The sequence below is a fragment of the Oncorhynchus kisutch genome, linkage group LG16 (assembly GCF_002021735.2).
Source record: "Oncorhynchus kisutch isolate 150728-3 linkage group LG16, Okis_V2, whole genome shotgun sequence".
Taxonomy (NCBI): domain Eukaryota; kingdom Metazoa; phylum Chordata; class Actinopteri; order Salmoniformes; family Salmonidae; genus Oncorhynchus; species Oncorhynchus kisutch.
Genome location: NC_034189.2, coordinates 33358470 through 33385754, shown reverse-complemented (window position 1 = coordinate 33385754; position 27285 = coordinate 33358470). Strand labels below are relative to the sequence as shown.

General features: G+C 42.7%; 1 pseudogene; it reads right to left on the bottom strand.

Moving 5' to 3' along the window:
• Nucleotides 1-524: 524 nt before the first annotated feature.
• On the bottom strand, nt 525-9896 carry LOC109906770 (piggyBac transposable element-derived protein 3-like; annotated as a pseudogene).
• Between the last annotated feature and the right edge of the window lie 17389 nt (nt 9897-27285).

The following is a 27285-nucleotide window of genomic DNA, read 5'->3' as shown; positions in this document are numbered from 1 at the left end:
AAACCGTATTAGGGGCAACAATGAACAAAACATTGTTAAGCTGTGCAAGAATTAGGATGCTAGAGGGTATTATTTCTCTGAAGTAACTGACTCAGAGGGACTGTTTTTGGAGTGTGGTGTTTCAGGTGGTGGACTAAGTTAGCTGGTGCTTGTTTAAAGTAACCGACTCTCTCTCCCCTTGTCTCAGACAAGCCCAGGAGTAGCTGTCCGACCGGGAGCCTTTATTTGTGTCGGGGACAGGGGACGATGTAAAGACCAGACTGTCTCTTAAGCTAGCTTGTCTTGAACAGGTCATAGAGCAGCAGAGTATATGGAGTCAAGTGTGACAGAAGCTTAATGACTAGGCTTTAGCTGAGTGGGCTAACATAGTCTTGTTGCATGCAGGAGACCTGAGCTTGAACCTAGGGAGTCACAAATGTACAGCACATATTTCACGACAACTAATAAGGTGACTTCAATCCATGAAGTGAAACAATAGTGTAGAGCAGAGGGGATTCAGTATGGATACCAGGCAAATTGATAAATTAGTTGGTGACCTGGAATATGGGTGAGGGGGTGTCAGTGAAGGTGGCTGTCCCTCTGTCTGTCAGGATGTACAGCTTCATGTCATGGACCAAGGCCACGTCGGTGTTGCCATGGAGACCGTAATCTACTCTGACTGGCCACCCTGTGAACCTTGACCTGGTCAGGTTCCAGACCCGCACCGTGCAGAGCCGTAGGGATCGGCACACCTCGTAGCTATCACCAAAGGGAGACAGAGACCCTGGAAAGATCAAGACATCAAAGCAGATACCTGGGGCACAACTTAATTGTCTAAAGTGGCATCCTTCCTCCTTGTCATCGCCTTCAACTGCATTGATGTGAAAGCAAATTCCCAGTAGATATCTACACATCTCGTCTATGCCGTATAAATAGAACAGTGAATATGAAGGAGAGGAGATGAGAGGAGGATATCAATTTAGACTATTGAATTGTCCCCAATTACATGCTAAAATGGAAACAAAAATAAGAATATTTAAAAATACACAGTACTACTTAAACACAGAAAATACTAATACCAATATTATTTAAACATTAACAATACAGAAAAATAGTGCAGTAAATAAATTCTTGATAAAACCTACTGTTGGTGTTTCGTCATGGGGAGGACCTCCTCTGTGTTGCCCCTCCTCACCTTGTGGACGTTGTCGGTGAGGGTCTGATCGTTGACCCAGGAGGACAGGTCCCACAGCCTTAGGTATATCTACCCTCTGCACACCCCCAGACAGAACCACAGCTCCAAAGACACACCTACAGACAGGGGAGAGTATACCAAAAGGAAATGGTTTGTGTCTGTCGATGTAAACCAATGTAAGTCCCTGAGTTCACTAATATTGCGCATGTGAATAAAACGGTTATATTTATATTCACTGGGCTTTCCCATATTAATCCACAGAAGTCTCTCCCGCTCTAGCACAAACACTGCAAGATAATGCTGCAGGTAGCCTAGTGGTTAGAGCGAGTCTGCCAGTAACCGAAAGGTTGCTGGATTGAATCCTAGAGCTGACAAGGTTATTCTGCTCCTGAACAAGACAGTTAGTTAACCCACTAATCCCTGGTAGGCCATCACTGTAAATAAGAATTTGTTCTTAACTGACTTGCCTAGTTAAATAAAGGTTAAATAAAACAAATGTTTAATGAATGATGAATTAACCCTAAGCCTTTTCTGTTGTTATGACGGTTGATGGTGGTGACCTGTGAGATGTAGTCCTGGCTGTAGCCCAGGATGGAGCGCTGGTGCGCGAAACTGGCCATGCTGTAAGGCTCGATATGGATGATCTCACTCACTTTCCCGCTTGTAAGGGTACCTGGGAGGGAGGGATAAACATGTTAACACGTGCACTATGAACAGTCTGTTGTGGCCACTCTGTGTTTCTAAAAATACAAATATATTATAATGTGATTATAATGCCGTGATAAAAACTTTCGGAAGCATTTATGAACAGGGGTTGGAACCAGTTCAAGGAACAGAACCAGAACTGGGAACAAAAGCGATCTATAGTGTTCTGAAACGGAACCAGTAAATCTTTGCCAGTGTGTGTGCATGTAGCCAGGATACAACATAACTGTAGCCTACTGACATTACAATCATGATTCAGAAGATAGGGAGAGACATTTTTATCAAGAATGGAAGAATAGATTAACTTTTTCAATGCTCGTTAGGGATAGTATAGTTATTACATTTCACATTGGATTTATTAACTTCAAAAAGGTAAGACTTGTTTTTAATTCTGGTGCCCATCTGACAAACAAGCTTGTTAGCTAGCTAGCTCTGATACAAGTCCAAAGACAAAGGTCCTCCATAGAAGCTGCTCCTTCGTAGGTTTAATTCTGTGGGCCTAATTCAGATAATGACAATCTACACAAGATGCCCAGTGCTTCAAGCCAAGCCTCCTCTTCCACCCTCTCACTCTCTCCCTTCCTGCAAAATTAAATTGGTGAAGAAATTTAATGTCAAGCACACACAACATAGGTGCTAAGGGTTATTAATAGAGGGGACGCATACTTGCAGTTTAAGTTTTATCAAGTTAAATAAAGGTTGGCCTAGATAAAACCGATACCTGCAAAAGAGCAGTAGGTACTGAGCAGTAATTGTGAAAGAAAAACTCCTTCAATGTACACAAAATTTGTCCACACTAGTTGGGTAGTGCATTTTAATTCATGACAACCTGAATGAACAAAACCTGGAATCCCAAAAACATTTCCAGATAGTTATATTTTAACTTCAATAAAACTGTAGTTTGTAGGAGCTACCTTAAGTACGATGAGTAGAGACTAGCAGTAACAAGAAAAGAGTACCAGAGACACATGAATGGGTGGAGTTAGGGCGCTTCCACCAGAGTTCTCCAATGGCACCAGGGGGAGACCTAGTTTTAGTGGGATGGGAACATGGGAGATCATATCAACCATTATTTAAAATGGGAAAAATTGACCATACCAATCAAGATCTTGCTCAAACTGGTTAGTGAGAATTGGTATAATACGAGGGGAGAATGTATAGACTCAGACTGTGGCCAATTATATCCCCCTTTGTCCTTGTTAGTGGAAAAGTCCATTAGTCACTTCCCTGTTTAGTGACGTGTGCCCCGTAGTAATTCACTGCAAAGCCAGCCTGAGTTACCTGATCTCTAACCACTTTAAACATGTATAGCTACAAAATTCTACATTCTATAGATTGTTTAATGGTTGGGGTCCATAATGGTTATTTTTTGTTTGTAGGAGCTACCTTACATGCACTCAGTAAGGAGCTGAAGTCCTAAAATCCTAAAATCCTAAAACCTAAATAGAAAAATATTTGGACCCAACTTGATCAATTCTCCTTCATGTACTCTTTCCACACACACACATGTTCCATCATCTCCCATTCTCTCTCATTTTCTCTTTCTCTCCCTTGCATGCTCTCTCCCATCAGTTTCACTCATTGTCTCCCTGCTCCATCTACCTCCGTCTCTTAAGAATCACATGCATAATTCTCTTTTGCATACAAACTAAAATGTAATAGATGTACCTGATACAAAATTTGCATGATGTTAGTGGTCTTTTCCCACGTTGCTCCTCCTTTGGCTCGGATTACTTTGATCATCTGACTTGAATGCATGTCTAACTGGCCCATGAACTTCGCTTTCAAGGTAACAGTCATGATTCTGAGGAACTCTTAATTTATCTGGAACAAATAACATAGCACAGAGCTTTGAAATCATTATAACAAATCCAACCTGAATGTCCATAAAAATCACCAACATCTACTTCCTCTCAACCTTCCCACATTGTGACGAATGCATCACAGCCCACTGTAACTAAAAACCAATCACTTCAGCTCATACATCCTCTCATTTCGATTGAAACCGAAAGTCTGAGCCATTTTGTCCCTGACAGTCTTGCCATTATTCCTTTTCCCAACCTCTTTCAGAAGTTCAAGTCTCTCTTTTTCAAGGCTTTCGGGAGAATGACCAGTAGGGATGGATGGATAATAGCCTCAGTTCATTTTGGCTTTTTAACCTTTTTTGCCGGGACAGCATCTGCAGTCGCTTTGGATTTCAGTGAGTTAACGGAGAGCTCAGGACACCCGTATAATTTGAGCTGGGTCCTGTAGTTTCCCCATTTTGTACCTTAGTCTTTGTTTCCAACCGTAGAAGCCATTGAACGATCCATATTCTTTCAAGCAGGGTTTTTCTTGATTGAGCAATCTCCAATACATTCGGAAAGTATTCATACCCCTTGACTTGTTCCACATTGTTATGTTACAGCCTTATTCTAAAATTGAATATATAATTTTTTTACTCATCAATCTACACACAATAGACCCATAATGACAAAGCAAAAACAGGTTTTTAGAAATCTTACCCTAAAATACAGAAATACCTTATTTAAGTATTCAGACCCTTTGCTGTGAGACTCAAAATTGAGCTCAAGTGCATCCTGTTTCCATTGATCATCCTTTAGATGCTTCTACAACTTGATTGAGTCCACCTGTGGTAAATTCAATTGATTGGACATGATTTGGAAAGACACACACCTGTCTATATAAGGTCCCACAGTTGAAAATCTCAGAGCAAAAACCAAGCCATGAGGTTGAAGAAATTGCCGTAGAGCTCCGAGACAGGATTGTGTCAAGGCACAGATCTGGAGAAGGGTACCAAAACATCTCTGCAGCATTGAAAGTCCCCACACAGTGGCCTCCATCATTCTTAAATGGAAGAAGCTTGGAATCACCAAGAATCTTCCTAGAGCTGGCCGCTCGCCCAAACTGAGCAATCAGGGGAGAAGGGCCTTGGTCAGGGAGGTGACCAACCCGATGGTCATTCTGACAGAGCTCCAGAGTTCCTCTGTGGAGATGGGAGAACCTTCCAGAAGGACAACCATCTCTGCAGCACTCCACCAATCAGACCTTTATGGTAAAGTGGCAAGACGGAAACCACTCCTCAGTAAAAAGCACATGACAGTCCACTTGGAGTTTGCCAAAAGGCACCTAAAGATTCTCAGACCATGAGAAACAAGATTCTCTGGTCTGATGAAACCAACATTGTACTCTTTGGCCTGAATGCCAAGCGTCACATCTGGAGGAAAGCTGGCACCATCCATGCTGTGGCGATGTTTTTCATGAAAAGTGCCCTTGATGAAAACCTGCTCCAGAGCGCTCAAGACCTCAGACTGGGGCAGGAGTGGCTCGGACCTGAACCCGATTGAACATCTGAGAGACCTCAAAATAGCTGTGCACCGACGCTCCCCATCCAACCTGACAGAGTTTGAGAGGATCTTCAGAGAAGAATGGTAGAAACTCCCCAAATACAGGTGTGCCAAGCTTGTAGATTGATACCCAAGAAGACTGCCAAAGTTGCTTCAACAAAGTACTGAGTAAAGGGTCTGAATACTTACAGTGCCTTGAAAAAGAATTCACCTTTGGCGTTTTTCCTATTCGGTTGCATACACAAAATAGTTCAAATTGGTGAAGTGAAATGAAAAGAATCACTTGTTTCAAAAAATTATTATTATTATTATTTTTTTTAAGTGGTGGTGAAGTGAAATAAAAAAATGACAATACCCCCCCAGAAATGTTGTAACGCTTGTCGTCTGGGGAAGGAGAGTAGGACCAAGGTGTAGCGTGGTAAGTGTTAATATTTTAAATATTTTAATTAACACTGAAAACAAAACAATAAACAACCAACGAACAGTCCTGTAAGGTACAACACTAAACAGAAAATAACCACCCACAAAACACAATGGAAAACAGGCTACCTAAATATGGTTCTCAATCAGGGACAACGATTGACAGCTGCCTCTGATTGAGAACCATACCAGGCCAAACACAGAAATAGAAGATCATAGACAAACTAACATAGATAACCCACCCAAAACCCACCCACCCTGACCATACTAAAACAAAAAGACAAAACAATGGAACTAAGGTCAGAATGTGACAAAAGTGGTGCGTGCATATGTATTCACCCTCTTTACTATGAAGCCCCTAAATAAGATCTGGTGCAACCTATTACCTTCAGAAGTCACATAATTAATTAAATAAAATTCCCCTGTGTGCAATCTAAGTGTCACATGATCTGTCACATGATCTCAGTATACATGCAACACCACTAAGCAAGGGTGCCGCTTGCAAGGGATACCACCAAGCAAGCGGCACCATGAAGACCAAGGAGCTTTCCAAACTGGTCAGGGACAAAGTTGTGGAGAAGTACAGATTAGGGTTGCGTTATAAAAAAATATCTGAAACTTTGAACATCCCACGGAGCACCATAAAATACATTATTCAAAAATGGAAAGAAGATGGCACCACAACAACCCTGCCAAGAGAGGGCCGTGTACCAAAACTCACGGACCAAGCAAGGAGGTCATTAATCAGAGAGACAAAAAAGAGATCAAAGATAACCTTGATGGAGCTGCAAAGCTCCACAGCGGAGATTGAAGGATCTGTCCATACGGACCACTTTAAGCCCTACACGCCACAGAGCTGGGCTTATGGTAGAGTGGACATAAAAAAGCCATTGCTTAAGCCTCCCGTTGTCCTCATATTCTGTATACACCTGTGTCCTCCGGGTCAACCGTGTCGCCTTCACTAAACCCCCAATGAGCACAAGCGGGACTGTATGCGGGTGCACAGCCTTTGCAGATACAGTGCCTTGCGAAAGTATTCGGCCCCCTTGAACTTTGCGACCTTTTGCCTTTTTCAGGCTTCAAACATAAAGATATAAAACTGTATTTTTTTGTGAAGAATCAACAACAAGTGGGACACAATCATGAAGTGGAACGACATTTATTGGATATTTCAAACTTTTTTAACAAATCAAAAACTGAAAAATTGGGCGTGCAAAATTATTCAGCCCCTTTACTTTCAGTGCAGCAAACTCTCTCCAGAAGTTCAGTGAGGATCTCTGAATGAACCAATGTTGACCTAAATGACTAATGATGATAAATACAATCCACCTGTGTGTAATCAAGTCTCCGTATAAATGCACCTGCACTGTGATAGTCTCAGAGGTCCGTTAAAAGCGCAGAGAGCATCATGAAGAACAAGGAACACATCAGGCAGGTCCGAGATACTGTTGTGAAGAAGTTTAAAGCCAGATTTGGATACAAAAAGATTTCCCAAGCTTTAAACATCCCAAGGAGCACTGTGCAAGCGATAATATTGAAATGGAAGGAGTATCAGACCACTGCAAATCTACCAAGACCTGGCCGTCCCTCTAAACTTTCAGCTCATACAAGGAGAAGACTGATCAGAGATGCAGCCAAGAGGTCCATGATCACTCTGGATGAACTGCAGAGATCTACAGCTGAGGTGGGAGACTCTGTCCATAGGACAACAATCAGTCGTATATTGCATAAATCTGGCCTTTATGGAAGAGTGGCAAGAAGAAAGCCATTTCTTAAAGATATCCATAAAAAGTGTCGTTTAAAGTTTGCCACAAGCCACCTGGGAGACACACCAAACATGTGGAAGAAGGTGCTCTGGTCAGATGAAACCAAAATTGAACTTTTTGGCAACAATGCAAAACGTTATGGCGTAAAAGCAACACAGCTCATCACCCTGAACAAACCATCCCCACTGTCAAACATGGTGGTGGCAGCATCAAATACAGGACCATTCTGGAAGAAAACCTGATGGAGTCTGCAAAAGACCTGAGACTGGGACGGAGATTTGTCTTCCAACAAGACAATGATCCAAAACATAAAGCAAAATCTACAATGGAATGGTTCAAAAATAAACATATCCAGGTGTTAGAATGGCCAAGTCAAAGTCCAGACCTGAATCCAATCGAGAATCTGTGGAAAGAACTGAAAACGGCTGTTCACAAATGCTCTCCATCCAACCTCACTGAGCTCGAGCTGTTTTGCAAGGAGGAATGGGAAACAATTTCAGTCTCTCAATGTGCAAAACAGATAGAGACATACCCCAAGCGACTTACAGCTGTAATCGCAGCAAAAGGTGGCGCTACAAAGTATTAACTTAAGGGGGCTGAATAATTTTGCAGGCCCAATTTTTTATTTTTTTTTGTTAAAAAAGTTTGAAATATCCAATAAATGTCGTTCCACTTCATGATTGTGTCCCACTTGTTGTTGATTCTTCACAAAAAAATACAGTTTTATATCTTTATGTTTGAAGTCTGAAATGTGGCAAAAGGTCGCAAAGTTCAAGGGGGCCGAATACTTTCGCAAGGCACTGTATATTTCTTACACCTGCAGCACACAGTATGTGTATTACAGTCCTTCTTTGGTGGGCAGATCTGACACCTCTTCCTCTTACTTGCCCCAGCTGGGGATGTGGCTGGGGCAGATGGCTCCTCAGGTTGATCACGAGATCTAGCCCTGTGAACAGCTTCCATAAGTTCTGCAGATGCTTCTGTGCGGGGGAGATGCTCCCTTTTTTCGATTGCCTTTCCCAGCTGCTCCAGGAACACCCTCCTCTTGTTTCCGCTTACAAGGCATCCAGCTAGGGTTGATCTCTCCATATGACAAAGGTATTGTAGGAGGAAACATCAGTGATGTTGTGAAAGATGACCAGGGGCCAGCGGGCAGTCATCCTTCTGCAGCTGTACATTCCAATCACCTTATCTAGGTTGTCCACACCTCCTTTGTTGCAGTTGTAGTCTGGGATGGTGTCTGGCCTCCTGTCCTGGCGATTTCTAATTTCAGCCTCTGTGTGCAGTGTGCTCAGAAGTAACACATTCTTGTTTTTCTTTGGGAGGTAGGAAACTAGAGTGGTGGTGGGCGTGAAAGCAAACCTTGATGAGAACTCTCTTTCCTTTGACACAAGCAGTGCAGGTGGGAGCTCAGACCTGTTCTTTCGAACCATGCCAACCATGGTGTCGTTCCTCTTCAGGAGCTGCCGTCTGAGTTCATAAGAGGAGAAGAAATTGTCACGTGACATTGTGACCCCTCAGTCCCATCAAGCACAACCCGCATCCCCTGGTTCTTCTCTGGGCCTCCACTGGTCGGCTTCCCGGTGTAGACTTGCAACTTCCAAGCGTAGCTGGAATTGGCGTCGCAGGCCACCCATGACTTGATCCCATATTTTGCTGGCTTGCTGGGCATGTTCTGCCGGAATGGACAACGGCGTTTGGCAAGAAGAGATTAGAGTCATCGGTAATTATTAGTATCGGTGTCACACAGAAACAGTCACAGAAGTCAGTGGTGAAAATCACTTTTATTACAGTATATATATAAATTGATATTTATTTATAAAGCCCTTTTTACATCAGCTGATATCTCAAAGTGGAGTACAGAAACCCAGCCTAAAACCCCAAACAGTAGCAATGCAGGAGTAGAAGCACGCTGGCTTGGAAAATCTCCCTAGAAAGGACAGAACCTAGGACGAAACCTTGATATACCTAGATATACCTAGATATACTACCTCTGAATGGAACCAGTTGCTCATCCATTGTCACATCAGGCCCTGGGTTGTAAAGGACTGGCAGCCGCTCCACCCACTTGTCCCAGACCCCTCTTATGGCTGCCAGTTTGTCTGTCACACATCTTGTGGGTCTTGACTCACGGTCAACAAATCGTAGCAGTCTTGAGTAAGTGTGAAAGAGTTTGAGTGGCATCGTGGCACGGAAAATGGCCCTTCCACTCTCTGCATCCCATAGACTAGCGGCAGCCTCACCTCTGGACCTGTATACACCTGCTAAGATTACCAGCCCTATATAGTCATGCAGGTCAGTCTCATCCATCCCTTTCCAGCTGTCTCCATATTTTCGAAACCCCTCGAGATTTGTCATGTCCAGGATGATTTTTTCTATTGCTGGTGTGATGAACAGGTAGAATGTCGAGACCATGTTAATGGCATGGGAAATGGGATATGTTGTGGGTCCCAGGGTCATCTCCAGGCCCTTATGATCTGCCATCCTTCCCTGTTTGTGATATGCTACTGAGGGCCATTTGATTTTGCAGTTTTTTTGACAGGAAAGTTTCTCTTTCAGGTTGAGGGATTTCTTCTTCCTCCCCATTTTCATCTTCTGACACATCCTCCATTTCCTCTTCAGAATCATAGCAGTCTTGCTGGACATTTGAAAATATCTGTTCTAGAATCTGTTCAGCAGTGAACCACACAGTCATGGCTTCAGCACCTTGGAGAAGACCTCATGTCTGGCCATGTACGGACGTGTACCGATGGAAATATTTTTGAAAATAAAAATATGTATATATTTCACCTTTATTTAACCAGTTAGGCTAGTTGAGAACAAGTTCTAATTTGCAACTGCGACCTGGCCAAGATAAAGCAAAGCAGTTCGACACATACAACAACACAGAGTTACACATGGAATAAACAAACATACAATCAATAATACAGTAGAACGGTATATATACAGCATGTGCAAATGAGGGAGGATAAGGGAGGTAAGGCAATAAATAGGCCATGGTGGCATAGTAATTACAATATAGAAATTAAACACTGGAATGGTAGAATGTGCAGAAGATGACTGTGCAAGAAGAGATACTGGGGTGCAAAGGAGCAAGATAAATAAATAAATAAATACAGTATGGGAATGAGGTAGATTGGATGGGCTATTTACAGATGGGCTATGTACAGGTGCAGTGATCTGGGAGCTGGTGTTTAAAGCTAGTGAGGGAGGTAAGTGATTTTTTTCAGTTTGTTAAAGTAATTGGCAGCAGAGAACTGGAAGGAGAGGCGGCCAAAGGAAGAATTGGCTTTGGGGGTGACAAGTGACATATACAGTGAGACAAAAAAGTATTTTGTCAGCCACCAATTGTGCAAGTTCTCCCACTTAAAAATATGAGAGAAGCCTGTAATTTTCATCATAGGTACACTTCAACTATGACAGACAAAATGAGATTTTTTTCTCTCAGAAAATCACAATGTAGGATTTTTAATGAATTCTTTTGCAAATTATGGTGGAAAATAAGTATTTGGTCACCGACAAACAAGCGAGATTTCTGGCTCTCACAGACCTGTAACTTTGTCTTTAAGAGGCTCCTCTGTCCTCCACTCGTTACCTGTATTAATGGCACCTGTTTGAACTTGTTATCAGTATAAAAGACACCTGTCCACAACCTCAAACAGTTACTCTCCAAACTCCACTATGGCCAAGACCAATGAGCTGTCAAGGACACCAGAAACAAAATTGTAGACCTGCACCAGGCTGGGAATCTGCAATAGGTAAGCAGCTTGGTTTGAAGAAATCAACTGTGGGAGCAATTATTAGGAAATGGAAGACATACAAGACCACTGATAATCTCCCTCGATCTGGGGCTCCACGCAAGATCTCACCCCGTCGGGTCAAAATGATCACAAGAACGGTGAGCAAAAATCCCAGAACCACACGGGGGACCTAGTGAATGACCTGCAGAGAGCTGGGACCAAAGTAACAAAGCCTACCATCAGTAACACACTACGCCGCCAGGGACTCAAATTCTGCAGTGCCAGACGGGTCCCCCTGCTTAAGCCAGTACATGTCCAGGCCCGTCGGAAGTTTGCTAGAGAGCATTTGGATGATCCAGAAGAAGATTGGGAGAATGTCATATGTTCAGATGAAACTAAAATATAACTTTTCGGCAAAAACTCAACTCGTCATGTTTGGAGGACAAAAGAATGCTGAGTTGCATCCAAAGAACACCATACCTACTGTGAAGCATGGGGGTGGAAACATCATGCTTTGGGGCTGTTGTTCTGCAAAGGGACCAGGACGACTGATCCGTGTAAAGGACAGAATGAATGGGGCCATGTATCGTGAGAGTGAAAGGAGTGAAAACCTCCTTCCATCAGCAAGGGCATTGAAGATGAAACGTGGCTGGGTTTTTCAGCATGACAATGATCCCAAACACACCGCCCGGGCAACGAAGGAGTGGCTTCGTAAGAAGCATTTCAAGGTCCTGGAGTGGCCTAGCCAGTCTCCAGATCTCAATCCCATAGAAAATCTTTGGAGGGAGTTGAAAGCCTGTGTTGCCCAGCAACAGCCCCAAAACATCACTGCTCTAGAGGAGATCTGCATGGAGGAATGGGCCAAAATACCAGCAACAGTTGTGAATGACAGAGTCAAAACCCTTAGCCAGGTCGATGAATACGGCTGCACAGTAATGTCTCTTATCAATTGCGGTTATGATATCGTTTAGGACCTTGAGAGTGGCTGAGGTGCACCCATGACCAGCTCTGAAACCAGATTGCATAGCAGAGAAGGTATGGTGCAGGCTATCTTTGCAGTAGAGTGATCATGATCTGCTGTCAATTACAGGGAGAGGCCAAAGTAAGGAAAAGAAAAGACAAGCCAAGAGAAGTCATGACAAGAGAAGCCTAAAAGTAAACAAGATGATAGTCATCACAGTACATCCACCAGTGGAAGTAAAATATTGGACCCAGTCACAAAAACTGAGAAACGGAAACTTAATCTCAATGCAACACCACACCTGCGCCAGATAATTGCAGCGACCATTACCTAGGCCAGATAAAGCAGGACATGAGAGGAAAATTAGGGGGAGATGATGAGAAAGCACATGAACAAGCACACCGAGGTAAAATTGCTCATGATGAGAATGATGCTCACCCGCCATTATGTTGAACCAAGTGTTACTTTATTTTTATATTGTTGGATCAGTTTTGAGAAGGAGGCAGTGAAACTGTCTTTAACTGGGATCAATACCCAAACGCACATAGTCCACAACCCAGGGAACCGGAATGTCCTCAGTTTCTGAATCAGGGTGTTTCAATTGTCACCACTGGGGGGTGCTGAAGTGTCATTGAACTGAAATAGCCTTTAACCCTCCTGCTGTCCTCAAGTCAAAATGACCTGCCACTGCGTTTAAACAAATATATTTCATATTTGAGATTGTTCGAAGTCGCCACCCTTGATGACCGCTTTGCACACTCTTGGCATTCTCTCAAACCTTTTCATGAGGTAGTCTCCTGGAATGCATTTCAAATAAACTTTTTGGGATAGGGGGCAGCACTTTGGATGAATAGCGTGCCCAGAGTGAACTGCCTCCTACTCTGTCCCAGATGCTAATATATGCATATCTTTATCAATATGGGATAGAAAACACTCTGAAGTTTCTAAAACTGTTTGAATCATGTCTGTGAGTATAACAGAACATATTTAGCAGGCGAAACCCCGAGGACAAACCATTCAGATTTGTTTTTTTTAAGTCACTGTCTTTTCAATAAGATTTCATGGGGAATCCAGAATTGTAATTGACTTTCCTGCAGTTCCTACCGCTTCCACTGGATGTCACCAGTTTGTAGAATTTGGTTGAGGTTTTTCCTTTGTGTAATGAAGAAGTACCATAGCTCAGAACGAATGTCACTTCATGTGTACCTTTTGATTGAGGCGCGTAACCAGAAAAGTAGCGTCGGTTTGTTTTGCTCCTGTATTGAACACAGATCATCGATCACAGATCAATTTGATCGATTATATACGTTTAGAAATACCTAAAGTTGTATTACAAAAGTAGTTTGAAATGTTTTGGCAAAGTTCACAGGTAACATTTGAGATATTTTGTAGCGACGTTGTGTAAGTTGGAAGCAGTGTTTTTCTGGATCAAATGTGCCAAATAAATGGACATTTTGGATATATATCGATGGAATTAATCAAACAAAAGGACCATTTGTGATGTTTATGGGACATATAGGAGTGCTAGCAAAAGAAGCTTGTCAAAGGTAAGGCATGATTTATATTTTATTTCTGTGTTTTGTGTCGCACCTGCAGAGTTGAAATATGCTACTCTCATTGTTTACTGTTGTGCTATCATCAGATAATAGCATCTTATGCTTTCGCCGAAAACCCTTTTTGAAATCTGACATGTTAGCTGGATTCACAACGAGTGTAGCTTTAATTTGCTATCTTTCCTGTGTAATTTAATGAAAGTTTGATTTTTATAGAAATGTATTTGAATTTGGCGCTCTGCATTTTCCCTGGCTATTGGCCATGTGGGAAGCAAGCGTCCCGCCTACCCCAGAGAGGTTAACTTAGAACTAAAGTCTTGCGTAATTGGTCAGCTGCTTGATTATGTTTTGTGGCCATACATGTTAAGAGAAGGGATTGAGAGATGCTTTAACTGTGATGTGGTAAAGTTGGACCCAGGTGCAGAGAAGAGACCAGAAGAGGAAGCAGAGGTTCCAACCAGTGTCTACACCCCTCAAGGGCCCACTTAACTGCCAAGAGCTCCCGGTTGCCTACATCGTAGTTGAGTACCGCTGGCGAGAACCACTTGGAGAGAAAGGCGAATGGGTGCAGTTTCTTGTCCTCCTCGTTCCGCTGTGAAAAGACCGCCCCACCTGAGTTTGAGTTTATTTTTTATTTTTACAGGGACAGTGCACATTAATCAACGTTTCAGTAAAAGTGCCGGTTTTAGCCAGCCGGCTAATTTTCAACCGCAGTCCCTGGGCAGGTTATTAAAAACAATTACAATATAGACAATAGCAACATAGAACAAGCAAGACATAGCAACATAGGACAAGCAAGACATAGCATACAGACAGAGCAGCATAGAACAAAAAGCAGCAAGTCAAAATTCATAAAAGCAACAAAGTGTTTCCACACCTCACAAGCTACAGACAACAGACAACATGGAGAGCGGCAACACACAGCTAGGGACCATGTTCACAAATCTGATTGACCTTTAGCCATGTCTTCAAGCATTTTGTGAAAGTGTGATATGTGGTGCAGTTATGTGTGTCTGATGGCAGTGTATTCCAGACATGGGAAGCTCTCACAGAGAATGCAGATTTACTAAAGGTGCTTTTCCTTAGGGGAACTATACAGTCACCTCTCATGGCAGACCTTGTGGATCTGCTGCCATATGTCTGGGTTTTCTGTTTAACAAAAATATTGAGTGGAGGGGGAGCCAGGCCATTAAGGATCTTGAATACAAGACATGCGTCGGTGTATTGCACAAGATTTTCCCAACTCAAGAGCTCATGCTTTCTAAGGATGTGACAATGATGATGGCTATTGGGCTTCCTATCAAGCACTTTGAGAGCCTGTTAGTAGACAGACTGAATAGGTTTTAATGTTGTACAGCAAGCTTGGGCCCAACTAGTCAAGCAGTATGTTAAGTGGGGGAGTATCATAGATTTGAAGTACAGTTTTGCTACCTCTGTAGTCAAACAATTTCGTATAAATCGGAAATTAGCTAGGTTGAATTTGGTTATTTGAATTACCTTTTTCACATGCTTTTTAAAAGAGAGGTTGACGGTGGATCCGTCTCCGGTGTCTGAGGCGTCCACCTCTACCACAAAGGGATGAGTAGGATCAGGATGAACGAGGATGGGTCCGGAGGTGAAATGTCCCTTGAGCTCTATGAATGCCCTGTCTGCCTCGGGATTCCAGCAAAAACCGTATGTGTTCCCAGAAGGGTTTTTGGAGAAGATCAGGATGTCGTCGAAGTAAACAAAGATTAACCGATTCAACATATCCCTAAGAGTGTCATTGATCATTGCTTGAAAGACTGCGGGTGAGTTCGATATTCCGAAGGTCATGACTAAATACTCAGTGACCACTAGGGGTGTTAAAGGCAGTTTTCCACTCATCTCCCTCCCTGATTCTCCCAAGATTTTAAGCGTTGCGGAGATCCAGTTTGGTGAAGAATTGGGCTCCTAGGGGCACTCCAAGGCGGCGGACATTGGGTAGGGGGTAACGATTCTTGATCGTAATCCTTTTCAGCCCTCTGTAATCGATGCAAGGACTGAGGTTTGGGTCGGTAACAGAAAGACAAGGGATGCGTTTAGACAGGCAGCCCAATTATTATATTTTTTCCACTAATTGGTCTTTTGACCAATCACATTAGATATTTTCGCATCAGCTCTTTTTCAGAGTATATCTGATTGGTCAAAAGACCAATTACTCAAAAAATAACAGAATTGGGCTGCCTGTCTCAACGAAGCCATAGAAACCTGGACATGCTCCAACTGAAATGTTCCCTCCTCAGCATTGATGTTGAGTGGCATTAAATACATTAACTTCATCGACCTCACCGCATTCTTATCGGCAGGCTCAATAGCCTTGCATTCTCAAATTGCTGCCTCGCCTGGTTCACCAACTACTTCTCAGATAGAGTTCAGTGTTTCAAATCGGAGAGCCTGTTTTCCAAACCTCTGGCAGTCTCTATGGTGGTGCCACAGGGTTAAATCTTCAGGCCGACCATTTTCTCTGTATATATCAATGATTTCGATCTTTCTGGTGATTCTCTGATCCACCTCTACGCAGACGACACCGTTCTGTGTACATCTGGCGCCTTTTTGGACACTGTGCTAACAAACCTCCAAACAAGCTTCAACACCATACAACACTCCTTCCGTGGCCTCCAACTGCTTTTAAATGCTAGTAAAACTAAGTGCATGCTCTTCAACTGATTGCTGCCTGCATCCTCCCGCCCGACTAGCATCACTATTCTGGACGGTTCTGACTTAGAATATGTGGACAACTACAAATACCTAGGTGTCTGGTTAGACTGTAAACTCTCCTCCCAGACTCGCATTAACTTCTCCAATACAAAATTAAATCTAGAATTGGTTTCCTATTTCGCAACAAAGCGAAATAGAAAATTAAATCTAGAATCGGCTTCCTATTTCGCAACAAAGCCTCATTTACTCATGCTGCCAAACATGCCCTTGTAAAACGGACTATCCTACCGATCCTTGACTTCGGCGATGTCATTTACAAAATAGCCTCCAATACTCTACTCAGCAAACTGGATGTAGTCTATTACTGTGCCATCCATTTTGTCACCAAAACCCCATATACTTCCCACCACTGCTACATGTATGCTCTCGTTGGCTGGCCCTCACTACATCTTCGTCGCCAATACCATTGGCTCCAGGTCATCTATAAGTCTTTGCTAGGTAAAGCCCCACCTTATCTCAGGTCACTGGTCACCATAGCAACACCCACCCGTAGCACACGCTCCAGCAGGTATATTTCACTGGTCATCCCCAAAGCCAACACTGCCTTTGGCCGCCTTTCCTTCTAGTTCTCTGCTGCCAATGACTGGAACGAATTGCAAAAATCCCTGGAGCTGGAGTCTTTTATCTCCCTCTCGAACTTTAAGCATCTGATGTCAGAGGAGCTTACTGATCTCTGTACCTGTATACATCTGCATTATTACTTACCCTCTTGCTCTTTTGCATCCCAGTATCTCTACTTGCACATCATCATCTGCACATCTATCACTCCAGTGTTAATGCAAAATTTTTATTATTTCGCCTCTATGGCCTATTTATTGCCTACATCCCTACTCTTCTACATTTGCACACACTGTACATAGATTTTTCTATTGTGTTATTGACTGTACGTTTGTTTATGAGTGTTGCTGTTTTTGACGCACTGCTTTGCTTATCTTGGCCAGGTCGCAGTTGTAAATGAGAACTTGTTCTCAACTCGCCTACCTGGTTAAATAAAGGCAAAATAAAAATGAATATATATAAAGATACAGTTGGGTGTGATTACTTTCCTAGCCACAAGATGGCAATGTTGTCTCTCTTGACAATGACCCCTGATCTCAAGAGGTGTCTTTTGGTTCAGTGATGTGAATGCGGAATTTAATGCAATAGGTCTCTCAGCCATTCTTTATCTTGTTAGATAAATTTGGATTGAAGCCAGAACACCCAGGACCTTCACAATTCACAATGTTAATATGATCAAAACATTATATTGTCATTCTGATTGCGGACTCAATACACACCAAAGTGAACAGTCGTTTCATTAGAAACTGAAAAGGAAAGTATGAGTACATTATACCACCATTCTCTTAGTAACCAGCTTAGGCTAGGTTGATGATTAAATGGAAAGCAACCTGCTTCATAATAGTGACATGATGCTCCCCTCTGACAGTTTAAAAAAATGATCTCTGTTGCCGTTAATGGTGAATGGGGTCCTACTTTACAGTTAGACAGGGCCTCATCCATCAAAGAATATACACACACATGCATGCACACACACATGCACGTCAAAGAGGAGACGCCTTTACTCTCCCCTGGTTCATTCATCTGAAGATCCAAAGAGCACAGGCACTCACGACCTTGAATCGTGTATAAGGAGGGATGAATGGGGAAAGAGAGAGGAGGAAGAAAAAGGTTGAGTGAAGTTACTTTTAAGTGACTGTGGGGATGAATAAATCTTGGCGTGGCAACGGTGAGGCAGAATTAGGTATGGGCACGGCATTGGGTCTTCCGCCCTGCTCTCTCCCTCCCTCTCCCTCCCTCCCTCCCTCTTCCCCCTTGTGTGCTCCTTCTTTCTCCCCCTCTCTGTCATGGTGGGCAGGCTGCCAGTAGAACACTCAGGGGTGGGAGAGGCCAGCTCAGGAGGGGAGACAGGGGTGTAATTTATGGAACTAGGGGAATCTTGCAGGGTAATGGACACCAAAAAAAAGCATGGTGCTCTGATTCCCGCATATACAAACATCCACAGCACATGACCATTAGGGACACAAAAAGACAATAGACTCAAACTTCAATTGGTGTTCAACAACTCCGACTCGCCTCACATGTGGCAAGAACTACAGACTAAAAAGGCAAATCCAGTTGTGCTGTGCACACAGAAGCCTCCATCCCAGACCAACTTAACACATGCTATGCTCGCTTCAGGGCAGACAATACCGAGCCATCCAGGGAGACTCGCTTCTCCGGATGACCAGGTGCTTTGGCTCTCTGAGGCTGACGCAAGGAAAACTATCAATAAAGTGAATGATCACAAAGCTGCCGTCCCAGATGTCATCCCTGGCCACATCCTCAGTGTGTGCTGACCAGCTGGTGGGCGTCTTCACTGATATCTTCAGCATGTCCCTGTCCCAGGCTGTAGTCCCTACCTGTTTTAATAAGGGGGGAAACATGTAAATGTCTTGGCATGGCCTAGTCAAAGCCCAGACCTCAATCCAATTGAGAATCTGTGGTATGACTTAAAGATTGCTGTACACCAGCGGAAACCATCCTACTTAAAGGAGCTGGAGTGTTTTTGCCTTGAAGAATGGGCAAACATCCCAGTGGCTAGATGTGCCAAGCTTATAGAGATATTTCCCAAGAGACTTGCAGCAGTAATTGCTGCAAAAGGCGGCTCTACAAATTTTAGAATTTTGGAGGGGGATGAATAGTTATGCACATTCAAGTTTTCTGTTTTTTTGTCTTATTTCTTATTTGTAAAAAAAAAAATGCATCTTCAAAGTGGTAGGCATGATGTGTAAATCAAATGATACAAACCCCCCAAAAAATCAATTTTATTTCCAGATTGTAAGGCAACAAAATAGGAAAAATGCCAAGGGGGTGAAAACTTTCGCAAGACACTGTAGAATGTCATTAGATATTGTCTCAAATATTTAGTTATCTTTTTTAAGAGCAAATGGGTTCGTAGGTAGGATTTAGTTTCTCCCTGTCTCTGGCCCACACTCCAGTACAGTAGGTGGCGGTAATACACCATACTGTTGGATGCCAACTCGCGACCAACCACACCGAAGAAGAAGAAGAAGAAGTTTAATTTAATGCATTTCTCAAAACTCATAATGATCTGCTGCCAGCCTTTTGTTATACCTGCGTGAGCACTGCTTGTGAGTATTAAAACGTTTACTTAGAAGTTCCTCTAACTATATCAGGAAGTATTTTCATATGTAATGCTTACAATGTTGTTATTATGCGCATTTGATTTGCTAGGTCTGTTAGTGCTTTGTCATCCAGTGTACTGAGGCTAGTTAGCATGGTTATAGCTTATTATTTTACTTCAACAGAGTGCTGTATATATCATTTTAGATTGTTTTACATGCAGTTTACCTTATATTATGCATTTTTGTATAGAAAGCGATCATTGTCAGTCAGTCAATACAAGAGATCTTGTCATTAATATGCTGTATTTTGTATCTTTTCAGTTTTCCGGTCTTCATTGACTTATTCATTGACTTCATGCCCTTGTGATTTCAATAAACCACTGGAGCTAGGAGATTGCAATAGGTTGGTTTAAATCTGCTTTGACACACACACACATACACACACACACACCTCCCTCCTTCCACACCCACACACAGAACTAGCCCCATCTGTCTGATGAAAGGCACCCTTGTCCAGTCAGCTCTACAGTAATAGCCAGGGAGACATGGGGGATATGGGTCTATTGATGCTGATGCTGGGGAATGAAGACTGATGTCTGCAGACATTTACAGGGCAGACTCACACACAGGAGAGGAGAGGAGAGGAGGCCTTGACAGAAGCAGCTGGCTGAACAGCCACACCAGAACAGAGAGAGTGTAGAAGAGAGGAGAGAGGGAGAACCCCAGGCGTATGGGAGAGAGAGATAGAGAGGCATGGCGTTAGCGTAGCCCATGCCCAAGCCTGTCACAACTCCTCAAGTCAGCACACACGCACACACACACACGCACACACACACAACATGCAGAGGAGCACAGCCTACAAGCGGAGAGAGGGAGTGAGAGAGATAGTTAAATGGGGGAGAGATAGAGAGAGAGGATGCACACACTACAGTAATAGGCTGTGAGGGAGATAGATGGAGAGATACTGTAGATGGATGGTAAAAGCAATGGAGTGAGAGAGAAAAAACAGATGATGAAGGAAATGACAGGTGAGGGATGTGAAGATAAGCAAGGGAAAAGAACAGAGAGAGAGAGAAAAGAGAATTCACCCCGTTGGCGTTATTCCTATTTTGATGCATTGCAACCTGTAATTTAAACAGATTTTTATTTGGATTTCATGTAATGGACAAAAAATTCAGAAGATTGGTGCATGTGCATGTGTGCATGTGTACCCCCTTTGCTATGAAGCCCCTAAATAAGATATGGTGCATCCAATTACCTTCAGAAGTCACATAATTAAGTACAATCCACCTGTGTGCAAGTGTCACATGATCTCAGTATATATACACCTGTTCTGAAAGGCCCCAGGGTCTGCAACACCACTAAGCAAGGGGCACCACCAAGCAAGCGGCACCATGAAGACCAAGGAGCTCTCTAAACAAATCAAATAAGGTTTATTTGTCAAGTGCGCCGAATACAACAGGCGTAGACCTTACAGTGAAATGCTTACTTACAGGCTCTAACCAATGGTGCGGGAAAAAAAGGTGTGTGTGTGTGTGTGTGTGTGTGTGTGTGTGTGTGTGTGTGTGTGTGTGTGTGTGTGTGTGTGTGTGTGTGTAGGTAAGTAAAGAAATAAAACAACAGTAAAAAGACATTTGAAAAAAGAGTAGCATATACAGACACCTGTTAGTCAGGCTTATTGAGGTAGTATGTACATGTAGGTATCGTTAAAGTGACTATGCATATATGATGAACAGAGAGAAGCACAAGCCAAAAAAGAGGGGTTGGTAGGTGGTGGGACACAATGCAGATAGCACGGTTAGCCAATGTGTGGTAGCACTGGTTGGTCAGGCCAATTTAGGTAATATTTACATGAATGTATAGTTAAAGTGACTATGCATATAAGATAAACAGAGAGTAGCAGCAGCGTAAAAGAGGGGTTTTGTCCTAGACTTGGCACTCCGGCACCACTTTCCATGCGGTAGTAGAGAGAACAGTCTATGACTGAGGTGGCTGGGGTCAGGTCAGGGACAAAGTTGTGGAGAAGTACAGATCAAGGTTGTGTTATAAAAAAATATCTGAAACTTTTAACGTCCCACGGAGCACCATTAAATCCATTATAATTTTTTTAAAAGAATATAGCACTACAATAAACCTGCCAAGAGAGGGCCTCCCACCAAAATTCACAGACCAGGCAAGAAGGGCATTAATCAGAGAGGCAACAAGGAGATCAATGATAACTCTGAAGGAGCTGCAAAGCTCCACAGCGGAGATTGGAGTGTCTGTCCAAATGACCACTTTAAGCCATACACTCTACAGAGCTGGGCTTTACTGAAGAGTGGCCAGAGAAATGCCATTGCTAAACTTCTTAAGGTATAGGGGGCAGCATTTTCACTTTTGGATAAATAGCGTGCCAAATTTCAACTTCCTGCTACTCATGCCAAGAATGTAAGATATGCATATTAGTATATTTGGATAGTAAACACTCTGACGTTTCTAAAACTGTTTGAATCATGTCTGTGAGTACAACAGAACTTATGTAGCAGGCAAAACCCCGAGGACTAACCATTCAGATTTTTTTTTAGGTCTCTGTCTGTTCAGTGAGTTCTTATTGGGAAACAATATTTCTTAGGCACTTGTTTGCAGTTCCTACCGCTTTCACTGGATGTCACCAGTCTTCGGAATTTGGTTGAGGTTATTCCTGTGCAATGAAGAAGTATGGCCATCTATTAACACTGTTGAGAGTTGCGCAAGACTTGAAAAGTAGCGTTGGTTTGTTTTCTTCCTCTATTGAACACAGATAGACCCGTCTTCAATTTGATCGATTATTAACCCTTAAAAATATCTAAAGTTGTATTACAAAAGTAGTTTGAAATCTTTTGGCAAAGTTTACAGGTAACTTTTGAGATATTTTGTAGTGACGTTGCGCAAATTGGAAAGCCTTTTAAAAATCTGACATGTTGGCTAGATTCACAATGAGTGTAGCTTTAATTTAGTATCTTACATGTGTGATTTAATGAAAGTTAGATTTTTATATAATTTTATTTGAATTTGCCGCGCTGCATTTTCCCTGGCTTTTGGCCAAGTGGGACGCTAGCGTCCCCTATCCTAGAGAGGTTAAAGAAAATAATAAGCAAACACGTTTGGTGTTCGCCAAAAGGCATGTGGGATACACCCAAAACTTATGGAAGAAGGTACTCTGGTCAGATGAGACAAAACTTTTGCTTTTTGGCCATCAAGGAAAACGCTATGTCTGGCACAAAGCCAACACCTCTCATCAACCCGAGGGCACCATCCCCACAGTGAAGCATTGTGGTGGCAGCATCATGCTGTGGGAATGTTTTTCATTGACAGGGACTGGGAAACTGGTCAGAATTGAAGGAATGATGATGGATGGCGCTAAATACAGGGAAATTCTTGACGGAAACCTGTTTCAGTCTTCCAGAGATTTGAGACTGGGATGGATGTTCACCTCCCAGCAGGACAATGACTCTAAGCATACTGCTAAAGCAACACTTGAGTGGTTTAAGGGGAAACATTTAAACGTCTTGGAATGTCCTAATCAAAGCCCAGAACTCAATCCAATTGAGAATCTGTGGGATGACTTAAAGATTGCTGTACACCAGCAGGAACCCATCCAATTTGAAGAAGCTGGAGGACATTTGTCTTGAAGAATGGGAAAAAAATCCCAGTTGCTAGATGTGCCAAGCTTACAGAGATGTGGCGGCAGGGTAGCCTAGTGGTTAGAGCATTGGAATAGTAACCGAAAGGTTGCAAGTTCAAATCCCTGAGCTGACAAGGTACAACATCTGTCCTTCTGCCCCTGAACAGGCAGTTAACTCACTGTTCCTAGGCAATCACTGAAAATAATCATTTGTTCTTAACTGACTTGCCTAGTTCAATAAACATTTCCCAAGAGACTTGTAGCTGTAATATCTGCAAAAGGTGGCTCTACAAAGTATTGACTTTGGGGGTATGAATAGTTATGCACGCTCAGGGATTTGGTCTTATTTCTTCTTTGTTTCACAAAAAAAATGTTGCATCTTCACAGTGGTAGTGTTGTGTAAATCAAATAATATAACCCCCCCAAAAATGTACACTGCTCAAAAAAATTAAGGGAACACTTAAACAACACAATGTAACTCCAAGTCAATCACACTTCTGTGAAATCAAACTGTCCACTTAGGAAGCAACACTGATTGACAATACATTTCACATGCTGGTGTGCAAATGGAATAGACAACAGGTTGAAATTATAGGCAATTAGCAAGATACCCCCATTAAAGGAGTGGTTTTGCAGGTGGTGACCACAGACCACTTCTCAGTTCCTATGCTTCCTGGCTGATGTTTTGGTCACTTTTTGAATGCTGGCGGTGCTTTCACTCTAGTGGTAGCATGAGACGGAGTCTACAACCCACACAAGTGGCTCATGTAGTGCAACTCATCCAGGATGGCACATCAATTTATTTATTTATTTACCTTTATTTAACCAGGTAGGCAAGTTGAGAACAAGTTCTCATTTACAATTGCGACCTGGCCAAGATAAAGCAAAGCAGTTCGACAGATAAAACGACACAGAGTTACACATGGAGTAAAAACAAACATACAGTCAATAATGCAGTATAAACAAGTCTATATACAATGTGAGCAAATGAGGTGAGAAGGGAGGTAAAGGCAAAAAAGGCCATGATGGCAAAGTAAATACAATATAGCAAGTAAAATACTGGAATGGTAGTTTTGCAATGGAAGAATGTGCAAAGTAGAAATAAAAAAAATAATGGGGTCAATGCGAGCTGTGGCAAGAAGGTTTGCCGTGTCTGTCAGCGTAGTGTCCAGAGCATGGAGGCGCTACCAGGAGACAGGCCAGTACATCAGGAGACGTGGAGGAGGCCATAGGAGGGAAACAACTGCACTGCCAGCACTGCCAGGGCCCTGCAAAATGACCTCCAGCAGGCCACAAATGTACATGTGTCTGCTCAAACGGTCAGAAACAGACTCCATGAGGGTGGTATGAGAGCCCGAAGTCCATAGGTGGGGGTTGTGCTTACAGCCCAACACCGTGCAGGACGTTTGGCATTTGCCAGAGAACACCAAGATTGGCAAATTCGCCACTGGCGCCCTGTGCTCTTCACAGGTGAAAGCAGGTTCACACTGAGCACATGTGACAGACGTGACAGAGTCTGGAGATGCCGTGGAGAACGTTCTGCTGCCTGCAACATCCTCCAGCATGACCGGTTTGGCGATGGGTCAGTCATGGTGGCATTTCTTTGGGGGGGCCGCACAGCCCTCCATGTGCTCGCCAGTGGTAGCCTGACTGCCATTGGGTACCGAGATGAGATCCTCAGACCCCTTGTGAGACCATATGCTGGTGCGGTTGGCCCTGGGTTCCTCCTAATGCAAGACAATGCTAGACCTCATGTAGCTGGAATGTGTCAGCAGTTCCTGCAAGAGGAAGGCATTGATGCTATGGATCAGCCTGTAGTGTGGTTTTCCACTTAAATTTTGAGTGTGACTCCAAATCCAGACCTCCATGGGTTGGTAAATTTGATTGATCATTGATCATTTTTGTGTGATTTTGTTGTCAGCACATTCAACTATGTGTAGAAAAAAGTCTTTAATAAGAATATTTCATTCAATTCAGATCTAGGATGTGTTATTTTAGTGTTCCCTTTATTTTTTTGAGCAGTGTATGTTAATTCCAGGTTGTAAGGCAACAAAATAGGAAAACTGCCAAGGGGGTGAATACTTTTGCAAAGCACTGTATGGCATTTTTCCCTCTCTCTCTCCATTCCTTCCTCCCTCTATCTCACCATTTCTCTCCATCCCATCCCATCTCTCTCTTTCAATTCTATTTCAATTCAATTTGGATTTACCTGGCTTTATTGGCATGGAAAACACACATTTACATTGCCAAATCAAGTGAAATAGATAATAAACAAAAGTGAAATAAACAATTTTAAAAAATGAACAGTAAACATATTCACAAAAGTTCCAAAAGAATAAAGACATTTCAAATGTGCAAATAGTTAAAGTACAAAAATGGGAAAATAAATAAACATACGTAAATATGGATTGTATTTACAATGGTGGTTGTTCTTCACTGGTTGCCCTTTTCTTGTGGCAACAGGTCACAAATATTGCTTCTGCGATGGTACACTGTGGTATGTCACCCAATAGATATGGGAGTTTATCAAAATTGGTTTTGTTTTCTAATTATTTGTGGGTCAGTGTAATCTGAGGGAAATATGTGTCTCCAATATGGTCATACATTTAGCAGGAGGTTAGGAAACGCATTTCAGTTTCCACCTAAATTTGTGGGCAGTGTGCACATAGCCTGTCTTCTCTTGAGTGCCAGGTCTGCTGCCTTTCTCAATAGCATGTTTGGGTCAGTAACAGTGGTCAGGTATCCTGCCACTGTGTACTCTCTGTTTAGGGCCATATAGAATTCTAGTTTGCTCTGTTTTTTGTGGTTAATTCTTTCCAATGTGTCAAGTAATTTTGTTTTTGTTTTCTCATGATTTGTTTGGGTCTAATTGTGTTGCTATCCTGGGACTCTGTGAGGTCTCTTTGTAAACAGAGCCCCAGGACCAGCTTGCTTAGGGGACTCTTTTTTTTTAAATAAATCAAATTTTATTTGTCACATACAGCAGATGTTAATGCGAGTGTAGCAAAATGCTTTTACAGGTTCATCTCTCTGTAGGTGATGGCTTTGTTATGGAATGTTTGGGAATCGCTTCCCTTTAGGTGGTTGTAGAATTTAAAGACTCTATTCTGGATTTTGATAATTAGCGGGTATCGGTGTTATTCTGCTCTGCATGCATTAATTGGTGTTATACGTTGTACACTGAGGATATTTTGGCAGAATTCTGCATGCAGAGTCTCAATTTGGTGTTTGTCGCATTTTGTAAAATCTTGGTTGGTAAGCAAACCCCAGACCTCACAACCATAAAGGGCAATGTGTTCTATAACTGATTTAAGTATTTTTAGCCAGATCCTAATGTCGAATTTTATGTTCCTTTTGATGGCACAGAAGGCCCTTCTTGCATTGCCTCTCAGCTCGTTCACAGATTTGTGAAAGTTACCTGTGGCGTTGATGTTTAGGATGAGGTATGTATATTTTTTTGTGTGCTTTAGAGCAACGTTGTCTAGATGTAATTTGTATTTGTGATCATGGCAACTGGACCTTTTTTGGAAAACAATTATTTTTGTCCAACTGAGATTTACTGTCAGGACCCAGGTCTGACAGAATCTGTGAAGAAGATCTAGGTGCTGCTGTAGACCCTCCTTGATTGGGGACAGAAGCATCAGATCATCAGCAAACAGTAGACATCATATTCTATTAGGGTGAGGCCGGGTGCTGCAGACTGTTCTAGTGCCCTCACCAAATTCGATGATATTTGTTGAATATATGTGGATATATATGTTGTGGGGCTTAAACTGCATCCCTGTCTCTTTCTCTCTCTCACACACACCCCATCACTCTCTATCTCTCACACACCCTCTCCCCTATATTACATTGCTCTCTCTCGGTCTCTCTCTCTCTGTGTGGGGACTGTCTATAGTGGGGATTGTGTGTGTTGTTATGCTTGTGAGCTTTTAAGAATATAGAGCGGGTCCTACATCCACTATTCAATCTTTTGTCTTGCCCATTCCCTCTCTGAATGGCAATCATACACAACCCATGTCTCAATTGTCTCAAAGCTTAAAAATCCTTCTTTAACTGGTCTCCTCCCCTTCATCTACACTGATTGAAGTGGATTTAACAAGTGACATCAA